Source organism: Rattus norvegicus, chromosome 19, assembly GCF_036323735.1.
Source record: "Rattus norvegicus strain BN/NHsdMcwi chromosome 19, GRCr8, whole genome shotgun sequence".
NCBI classification, from domain to species: Eukaryota; Metazoa; Chordata; class Mammalia; order Rodentia; family Muridae; genus Rattus; species Rattus norvegicus.
In genome coordinates, this window is record NC_086037.1 from 67,835,443 (window position 1) to 67,846,714 (window position 11,272).

The window sequence follows — 11,272 nt, forward strand, 5'->3', positions numbered from 1 at the left end:
GATGCAGACTGATGGAAGAAGTGGGTGTCCTTCAGAGATGGGTCACTCCAGTCACGGCTGTGCGGCAGCAGGAGGATGACCAGGGAAGCCAAGACCCTGTTTTCTATTGTGTGAGAGGTGTCCCCTTGGGAAAGGGTACCAGTGACACACTACAGTCAGAATGTCACTGGGTAACCCCTAGGACAGAACTCAACAGAGCCCGTGGCAGGCTCAAGGAAAATAAAAGGAAATCTGGGGTGCATGCACCCCTGTGTTAGAAAACTTGCTGCTCTTCTCACCAGAAAACCAGAAGGTGATTTTTTTCCTTGGAGTCTTGCTATCCCTCGGGGCTTCCTGCTCTCCCATCGAAAGCTTCCATGTTCTGTGCTGCCTTCCCTGATACTAAGCCTGAGGGCGTCTCTGTTCACACGGGAGGGAGGGAAGGATCACAGATCTAGGGGAGGAGAGGGCCAGCGTCCTGTCTACTCCAGACTACTAAACAGCCTGTGGCTCACCCTCAGCTATGAGGTCACTGAGCACAGCTACAGATCGGAAAGTTGTGAGCCTTGGGACAGTGTGGTCCATCGCTGGGCACAAAGGACAAGGTGAATCCAGGTGCTGTCAGGCTTCACCTTGACTACTCAGAGCCCTCTCACCTTGGGGCAGCCATCCCTATCCAGGCACATTCCTTCCAAACCCCCACCCTTCTCCAAGGACAGTCTAGCCGGAGACTATCCGATGCCAGCCCAGTGTAGCACGGTGCTTCCTGACTCAAGATGGCAGTGTAAGTGTGCACCTCTTACTGTGTGCTCCAATGTGATCCACCACCAATGACTGCAGGACCTGTGCACCGTCTCTGCTAACCTCTGACCCTTCACCCCTGCCCTGCACCTTGTGCCCAAACTAGGTCCTTGTGTTTAATCCTGTCACAGAAGATCCTCTTGGTCCGCAGCTCTCTGCGCCTCAGTTTCCAGGTCTTAGTTACTCCTTCAAATTTCTGCGTAGAGACACCATGACCAAGGCAGTTTATAAAAAAAAAAAAAAAGTGTGAGTCTTAATTGAGGGCTTTCTCACACTTTCAGAGATCATCACGGTGGAAAGTAGGGTAGCAGGCAGGCAGGGCACTGGAACAGTAGCTGAGAGAGTCTGAGTCTGATCAGTAAACTGGGAGGAGAGAGAGAGAGAGAGAGAGAGAGAGAGAGAGAGAGAGAGAGAATGAGAGAGAGTTCACTCACATGGCTAGGCCTGGTATGGGCTTTTGAAACCTCAAAGCCAGCTCTGGTGACACACCTTCTCCAAGAAAACCACACCTAATCCTTCTGAAATAGCCCACCCAGTGGAAACCATTCAAATAGCTGAGCTTCTGGGGGCTCTCCTCATTTGTAAGTTGTATATGGGAGTGTTTATTTATTTATTTATTTATTTATTTTTCATGTTATTTCGAGAGCAACTCCAGACACCAGGTAGGCTGGGCTCAGGGCCTTTCCATTCTAGAACCCAAGGCCCACGTTGACCTGGGTCTCCTGCCTTTCTTTTCTGGGTTTCTGCCTTTTCTGGCCTAACCCACTGTTTAGTAGTGCTAGGCCGGTTTATTTCAACGGCCAGTGGCTTGTGAAAGCAGACAGGGCACAGATAATTCGTGAGCAGGAGGGTAGGGCCAGCTGGGGCAGATCTTAGCACCTCTGGTGGGTCTCACAGAGATGTGGTCACTTCCCAACCTCCATCTGGCCCAGGGGAAGAGCCATAGCTGTGTGGCTGTGAGATCAAGGCTTCCAAAGGAGACAGGAAGTGAGGCAGGTACTAGGTGTTAGCCCAAGGGTAGGGAGGATTGAGGTTGGCTTGAGAGGCCCACTATCCCTCCCCTTTCTTTCACCCAGACCATGAAGACTGCCATTAGCTCACACCTCACTGACAATTCCTTTTTGGTATGCCCCTTAACCTGAAATGACCAGGTCATTCCATCAGTCAAAGTCACCCCCTGTCACGGAATTCCAATTGTAGCTGTACCAGTCCAAACACAGGCTGCTCAAAACTGCACACAGTATGGCGTCCAAGCCCTCACTAATCCCACCTACCTGCTTCAACACGGAGCCTAGGTCTTTCTTCCCAGGACCACCAACCTGCCAGCCATAGGCCTGATGGGAGAGCCAGCCTGTCATTGAGTACCCAGGAGCAGCCTGAGCAAAACATGAGAACCCCATGAGAACCCTAGCATGACACCCCATCAGACAGAGGGCAAGAGACCCAGGGGACCACGTAGAAGAACGCAGAAAGCAGGCTGGGTCACTATTCTAGGGCAGGTGTGTCTGGTTGACCAAACTGTGCAGAAGGCCAGAGCTCCACGTCAGCCCCAGAGCCACCAGGAGTCAGACAGGGTTGAGCCCAACCTCGTCAAACCTCCAGGAAGCCAAATTCCTGCGCACAGGGCCGGACGGTGGGCGGGCCTCGTAAAGAGGAACCCTTTTGAGGGCGGGGCCAGTGTCCAGGAAGCGTGGAGGTCACAAGGGGGCGGGGCCGTGCAGGCGAGCGTACCCTGCTGTCTGCCGGCTGAGCTGCCTGGTGATCCTCGCTGGGCTCGAGTCCAGAGGTGACTGCCAGGCCTGGCCTCCTCGCCAAGGCGAGCCAGCAGCTGAGCACGTGCGGCCCCGGGTGGAAGGTGCTGTCAAGCTGGTCTTCAGGTCTTCCGGCCTCTCTCCCCACAAGCGGCGTCACTGCGCTGGGGCGGCGCCAGGTTTCCTCTGCGAGGTACAGGCAGGTAAGGTAAGTGGCTGAAGTCTCAAGGTCCTGTTCTCTGGCTGAATTTCCGAGGTCAGCCTTCTGCGAGTCTCTCACTGATTTCGTTATTTGTGCGCGATGGACGGGCTTTGCGTTTTCATGAACACAGTTGACGGGTTTCGTATTGGACATATTAATTTATTGTTTCTTTTTCGAGTTTCTCTCTGTGTATCCCATGCTGTCCTCAAACTCCCTTTGTAAACTAGGCTCGCCTGGAATTCAGAGACCGGCCTGCCTCTGCCTCTAGTGCTGGGATTAAAGGCGTGTGCCGCCACCGCCCCGCCTTTAAGTTTTTAAAAGTTGAAGTAGGATCACAAGTCTACTTCAGGCTCAGTGTCAAGAAGCTTTGCCTAACGAGAGTTATGACCTAACTCGAGATATCCATCATTCCGAGAAAAAAAAAAGGGGGGGTGGGGGTGTTCATTTGCACGGAGTATGACCGTCATAAAAGTCCAACATAGACCTTCCAGATAGCTTCGCTACCTGCCTTCTGGCTCCAGCAATCACTAGTTATCAACCAGAGGCCTCTGGTTTGGATGCTTCACGCGAGGGGATCTTAAAATGCTCAGGCCTGAGAGCTACATGCGTCAAGTCCACTTCACGCCGTGTCTGCACGGCCCGTCTCTACGGCTGACTGGTGTCCGTCACGGTCTCCGGTGGGTGGCCATCCTGAGTCGACCCCATTTTGTGGGTTAGAGTCAGCTGTGACGGTTTGTGCAAACTATCAACTTGAGACCCCAGAAAAACCTGGAAGGCCGACTTCCGAACAAGGCCGAGGGGGATTATCTTGATTATGCTAATTGAGGTGGGAGGACACTCCCGCTGGGGGGCGGAGCGATTCTCTAGGTTGGGGGAGCTGGACTGTGGAGAAAGTGTGCTGAGCACCGCCACACAGCATTCTCCATTGCTCTTTCCTGGAGTATGGTGGTCAGCGGCATCTCGCTCTGTCCCTGTGACCCTCTCCCTAACTCGATAGACTGAACTGCGGGTCAAGCAAGCCCACTTTCCCTAAGTTGCCCCCTTCCGGGTTATTTTCTTGCAGCGCCAGAAACAAAAAGGAAACCAGCTTCGCCGTAAACTTCTGAGTACAGGTATTTACGGCAGGTTTTCCCCATTTATTCTGGGTTTCACCTGAGTGGCAGCTGCAAATATGGGCTTCATATCTTTCTGAAATATTTCCCTTTTGGGGGAGTGCAGGAATCTCTGTAGCCCAGGCTGCCCTGTGTAGCCAAGGCTAACCTGAACTTCTGATCATCCTTCTGCCCAAGTGGGAATGCTGGGATTTTGGGTGTGTAGTTCCACACCCCATTTACGCACACTCGTTCTACCAACTGAACTACATTCCCAGCCCTCTTATTTGTTTGAAAGAATAACTTTGGTCTTTTAAAACTGATGTCTTATGTTCTTTTCTTTGCCGCTTGTCTGTTTTGGGGGCTTTTTAGATATTCAGTCCTTTTTAAAAAGGAAATAATAACATTTATCTATTTGTGTGCAGAGGCATGTGGGCGCGCCTTGGTTCAGGTGTGGGGGTCAGAGGACAGTTTTCAGGAATTGGTTCTGTCCTCCTAAGATACAAGTCCTAGGAATTGAGTTCAGGTCTTTGGGGTTGGGGGAAAGCACCTTTACCGGCTGAGCTATCTGGCATCTTGTGTCTCTATGTAGTCCGGCTGTCTAGGAGCTGTCTAGGCTTGGAACTCATGACTTGTGCCTCTGCCTCCCCAGTGCTAGGATGAAAGGTGTTTGATAGCAGGCCCAGCCTTCCCTCTCTCTCTCTTATCTCTGGATTCTCCCTTGCCACTGGCACCGTGAGTTTTCTCACTCAAAGTAATTTGGAGGCTTCTAGCGCAACACAACCCGGTCCTTGTCCTTGAACAGAGATCATAATCTTAGTCACTGCTGAGAACGGATTTCTGGTATTACGCTGTTTTCTGTCCACGATGGTTTGGTTTTCATTTCCTGAATTACCATCTTTTTGTTACACTTTTTTTTCTTGTAATGAAACAAAAGTGTTTAGCTCCTTGTTCAAGTCTTTCTCTGTACAACCCGTCACTATCTTCTTTAAGGTTACCATGGAGATTTTTTTTTCCTTTGAGCTAGCGTCTGCCACATGCTGTGGGCCAGGCTGGCATCTAAAAGACTCCTTCTCCTCCAGCCTCCTGAGTGCTGGGACTGCAGGTGTGAGCTGTCACACTGGGCCAGAGTGAGTGTGAGTTAGAGGTGCTAATGCTCTACTCTGGATGTAAAGCAGTCAGACTTCTCAGACAGTGTTCCCACGTAGCTCCTTCCCCATCTGCTTTGATTATGGGTTTCACAAGATCATATCTTTATCGATTGTTTTGGTCAATATAAACCAATCAAGTACACTATTCTCTTAAATCAGTTAGGAAGCAAAATTTGGAGTCACAAAATAAATTACATTGTGAATACTTGTTTCGGAAAGTATTAGTTTCCTAAACATGAGGATAAAACATTAGTGAGGCCACCAGCCCTCTCTTGGGACTTGCAAGTTTTTGGCAGAGGAGGAGCGCTTAAGTGGTTGCCTCTCAGGTTCTGTTTAGCCTGGGGAATGGATTCTTGGTGCCTTCCACTCTGCCAGTTTCCAGAACCTTCTTTGTCTCTTCCTATCCCCAGTGTGTCCAGTTCCTCACAGATTGGACCTTGGTGCTGTTTCTAAGTCAAACCCAGCGCCAGGACATGTATGTATTATTATCATGTGTTATGTGTTTTTTACAATGTTTTTTTGAACATACCTTTTTGACCTATTTTGTGGGTGTGAATGTTTTGCCTGCATGTATGTATACTAATCCCACAAGTGGGTGGTGAGCATTGAAGTCAGCAGATCCACTGGACCTGGAGCAACGGGTGTCTGTGGACAGCGTCTGGGTGCTAGGAATTAAGCCAAGGTCCTCCGGAAGAGCAGCACGTGCTCCTAGCGAACCATCTTTATGCTTCCAGCCTCCTGGGGGTTGGGGGACTTTGAGACAGGGTTTCACTGTGTAGTCCTGGCTGTCTTGGAACTCACTCTGTAGACCAGGCTGGTCTCAGACTTACAGAGATCCACCTGCCTCTGCCTACTGAGGGCTGAGATTAAAGACGTGTGCTGCCACCGTCAGGCTATAAATGTAATTAAAAATATTTTTTTAATTTAAAACTTTGAGCTGGTCTGGTAGGAAACACCTTTTAATCCTAGCATGAGGGAGGCGGTGGGATTTCAGTGAATGTAAGGGCCAGTCAACCTGGTCTACATAGTAAGTTTCCAGGCCATGCCTCGTCTTCCACCCCGGTGCTTTGCGCCAAACGATTTTGAGAGTTTTCACCCATTTTCTTATTTCTACTTTAATCTCACTGTAGTCTAAGAACAGACCTGGTATGGTTTCCTTGGAATGTGTTAAGGTAACAATGTGTTCTTCCACACGCTCCGTGTGGACCTGAGGAACTGTGTCCTGGGGTTGGAAGGATCTGGAAAGGCCGCCCATCCAGGTTGGGGGCGCTGCTTGCATATGATGTCATTACTGACTTTCAGCCCGCAGCAGGACTGTTTCTCTGTCATTCATTCCCTTCTTTCCTCCCTCCCACCCGTTCTGTGTTCACTGTGTAGCTGAAGATCACCTGAATTCCTGATCTTACTGCCTCTGCCACCAAAACCTTGGGGTTACAGAGGAGCACCCCAACCCCAACTACAACTGCTTCTGCTGGCGCTGATGTCTGATGAGATCTGACATGAGACCTGTCTGCTTCTCCTCTAGCGCCCCCGCTCACTCTCTTGCTTTCTCTCAATCCCTGCCCCCTTCCTTGTCACCATGGGTGCCATTTATTTATCTTGAGACAATGTCCCAGGCTGTCGCTGGCCTCGAAGTTGTAGCAGTCCCACCGCCTTTGTTTCTAGATTTGAGAATACAGATGTGAACCACCGTTCTTGGCTTTGTTTAGATGTGAGGTGGGGGGTGTCTTCTTATAGATTGCCCAGATTGGCCTTAAGTGTGAAGCGACCTTCCCGCCTGGCCTCCTGAGTACTGGGATTATAGGCTGCACCACAGAGACGTAACCAGTTGCAGTTTTCCGCGTTTATGTGCCTCCCCTGGTCTGGTTTTAATTTAATCAATTTGACTGCTGAGGGAAGATGGGAAAAGTGGGGCCATGACCCCCACGCTCCAGAACTGTTCCTAGTGACCAGGCATCTGACCCCGAGAGCCCCATGCAGTCCACACCAAGACTCATGTCTTCACAGTGGTGGTCTCTTACATGCCTGTGAGGTGGTGGCGTGGGGAGGGAGGAGGAATGGAAGCTGGAGAGCGAGGACACTAAGGTTTATCATTTTAGCGTTTCCTTGAGTGGAGGTCGAGATAGGATCTTGCTGTGAAGCCCTGACTGGCCTCAAACCCACAGCAACTCCCCCCGCTTTGGTCTCCTGAGTGCTGGGACTGCAGCTGTGTACCTCTAGACTTGGTTATTTTCCTTTCTTTAATGCAGATCTGCGTTTTTGTTTTCTTTAAACCTTAGATTTCTTAATGCATTGTATATGTGCAATACACACAAGATAATGTATGCATGTCTGTATGGGTCTATGCCAAATGTATGGTTTCCTGCGAACGCCAGAAAAGCAAGTCAGGTCCTTTAGAGCTGGAGTTTCAGGCAGTTGTGAGCTGACATCCTTTTCTGGGAACCAAACTCTGGTCCTTTGGGGGTCTTAGCTATTAAGCCGTCTCTCTGGCCCCAGATCTGAGTCTCTTCTCTCTCCCAGATCCCCAGGCCTCGTGCAAACTAACCACATACTCAGTCTCCACCTTAGCCTGACCTGTGCTTCTCTAAGGAATGTCTAATATGCCCTCTGGGGAGGCAATTAGGACGGATTCCTTCAATTCCTGTGCGAGGAGACTTTTCTGCCCTGGAGCTTTCTCCTCTCCCCTTTCTTTAAATAGAGATCTGCCTGCCTCTGCCCTGGGTGTTGGGACTGCAGGTGTGCACCCCCCATCCGGCGACCCTTCACCTTGGAGAGTGAAGGTCACGGAACGGGTTTCTGAACCCAAGTTCCTTCGCTGTGCTCTCTTCCTGTTTCCTGAGACGGATAGGATTCCTACCATGGTTTCTCTCTAAGAGCGGCCTCTTTCAGGATTTCTGTCCTTTAAAAATGGTGTGCCCAGTGTCTGGGGAGAGGCTCAGTTGGCAAAGTGCCAGCAGTGTAAGCGAGAACCCAGCCAGGCATGGTGGCGCCTGTGAGGTGGTGTTGTCCTAGCACTGAGGAATTGGGCAGGCAGATCCCTGAGTGTGGGGCCAGCCTGGTCTACAGGGTGAGTTCCAGGACAGCCAGGGCTACATAGGGGAACCTTGTCTCAAAACACTGAACCACAGCAAAGCAAACAAAAAGGGTGATCCCAGGTAAAGGACAGGTGGGTATGACAGCCTGCAGTCACAGCATGCGGGGCGAGAGGACAGGGATCCCTGGAAGAGACGGCTAATTAGACCACACGGGTTGATAGTGAGAGCCTGTTCAGTATGTAAGCTGCACAGTAAGCAAGAAAGACATCGATGACAGAGCCTCCGGCCTCCACACGGGCTACTACTGTTGTTGTGATGAAACACCGGGACTGATAGACTCAGGAAAGCGTTGAGTTTTGCTTACACTTCCACACCATGGTTTATCACTAAAGGAAGTCAGGGCAGGAACCTGGAGGCAGGAGCTGCTGCAGAGGCCGTGAGGGAGCGCTGCTCATCGTGATGTGTTGACCTTGTTTGCTTAGAGTTCCCGGACCACCAGCTCAGGGGTGGCACCACCCACAGTGGGCCCAGTTCCACATCACACACTAGTCAGAAAATACCCTATAGGCATTTCTTTCAATTAGGGTTCCCTTCTCTCTGATGACTTTAGCTTGTGTCAAACTGACAAAATCAGTCAGCCCACCATGCGCACACACACACACACACACACACACACACACACACACTCACTCACTCACACTCACACATACACTCACACACACACACTCACACACACACTCACACACTCACACACACGGTGTGCTCAAATATTAAAGAAGTACATGGTGGCCCAGTTGCCCTTCCGAAGCCTCACTTTGCCCCAAATGACCACTCTCACTGGTATCCATAACTGCCAACAAGCTGGGCAGGTGAGCCTTATTTTTCGGTTTTAAATTCTCCATTTGTTTTTGCTGATTTTGAGCTGGCCTCAATCTTCGGACCCCCCACCTCCCACATGTTGGCATTGAGAGGTACACATTGCCAGGCCTGATTTCTGTGCTGCTACAGACAGCCCAAGGCCCGCAGTGAGCACTTTACCAACTGGGCTACATTCCCAGCCCTGCTTGTGTTTTGAGACAGGGCCTCACTCCTTAGCTAAGGTTGACGTTGAACTTACTGAGAGGCCCAGGGAGGCCTCAAACTTGGAGCAGCCACCTTCTGGCCTCCATCTCCTGAGGACTGGAGTCACAGTTGTAAGCCTCCATGTGGTACAACCCCAGCCAGCCATGTGGGTGTCTTTGTTTTCCTTTTCTTTCACAGTGTGTATATCGAGCATCTAAAGACTGTTAGCTTGCTTCTGTGAGGTCTTAGCTGCTTTAACAGATCGGTGCTGCCTCTGACCGTGCCCTTGAGGCACAGACTCTGTGGTCTCTGCAGGTGAGTGACCTTTTGCTTTGCTTGTTTCTGTGTGGGCTCAGGGCTATGAGCCCTTGGGTCTTGTTTAGAAACTGTGAAGACTTACTGTGCTTCACTGAATAACAGGCCTAGTTAGAGTCAGGCTGTGTGTTCTTGCCAGTCCCCACTGCCTCCTTCCCCCAGGAATCTCAAGGTTAGTTTGGCTTTCGCACTATTGTTATCTGTTCTCGTTTGGTACTGGGGATAGAAACCAGGGTCTCAGGTATACCAGGCAAATGGTATACTGCCCAGTCCTACTTGCATGCCTCAGCTCAGCTCTCACACCCATGCTCAGTCTGGACCATGTGTTACTTCACTGTAGGCTGGGTCGTCTAAAGCAAAAGGGAGCTGAGACCTTTGACTCGTCTTGCCCTCTCCTAGGACTCCCTTTTGGCCTTCTAGGTTATATATACTACACACACACACACACACACACACACACACACACACACACACACACACAATACATACACATATACTATACACACACACTAATATATACTACACACATATACTACACACACAGATACACACTAATATATACTATACACACACATACAATACACACACATATACTATACACACACTAATATATACCACACACACATATACTATACATACAGACACACACACTAATATATACTATACACACACTAATATATAGTACACACACACATACAATACACAGACACACAAACATATATACATACTAATATATACTACACACACCACACAAATATATACTGTGTGCACACACACACATACTATACATACAGACACACATGCACACACTAACACATACACACACCACACAAATATATACTGCACACACACACACACACACACACACACACACACACAACTGCTTTGAATGCTGCTCACACTAGTCCTTTAGGACCTCAGCAAAAGGCATGGCGGAATTACCTGGTCTCGAGCACTTCTGAACCGAGCCATTCTCAGAATGTCCCCCGTGACTTCCTTGCTTAGAGGATGGAATAAGTCACCCAGAGTCATGGGAGTACAGCGCTGGGTCATTTTAAGCCTTCTCCATTTGCTGAGCCCGACTTCCAGCCTATCGCCAGTTCTCGGAGTAACCCACACAGTGAGCAGGTGGCAGTTTGCTCCTGCTGGGTGTTGTGCTATCCAGACACCGGGGAGACCCCTGGTTGTCCTGTTTGAGGTGACTTCCTGTCTGACCCATTGTGGAAGGTGGGGATGCTAACATCTGCCCCAGGAGAGCAGATCTGCCAACAGTCAAGGTGGTTCTTGATTTACCTAGACTGGTTTCAGAGGGACAGCTTTTCAGTCGTGCTTCTCATGCTGGGGGAGCCAGCCAGCTGCCCGTGAGCTTCACGGCTCTGCTACTGCCCTGGCTGACCTAGAATCCCACCTGTGGCTGCTATCTTATATACTTTGACAGTATCTGTTTACGTTGCTTAATTAAAAAAAAAAATCAAATTTGGGCGCCTTCTGACCGTAGTTTCATCATTCCTCTCCTTCCGGGACTCCCTCAGGCACTGCACACGGGCCTTGCTTGGCATCTGTAGAACCCAGGCTTTTCCTTCAGTCTTTTTGACTATCTCAACGATCCACTTCCCAGCATACTCACTTCCAACCCAGATTCAATTACTACACTCTATCGGGGTTGGTTTGTTTCTTTAAAACGACTTATTGGTTCCGGCCGGAGAGACAGTTTTTCTATCACCAGCCGCGTTAATACTGCAGACATGATTTGCTTTGTATACTAAGAAGTTTGTTTGAGTTTGTCTGGTAAGATCATTTTCTTGGCCCCAGGGCTTTCCCTCAGCAGCTCTGACGGATTACAAAGCCACTTCATTTGCTATTTGCATAAGGGTTTAATCTGGGT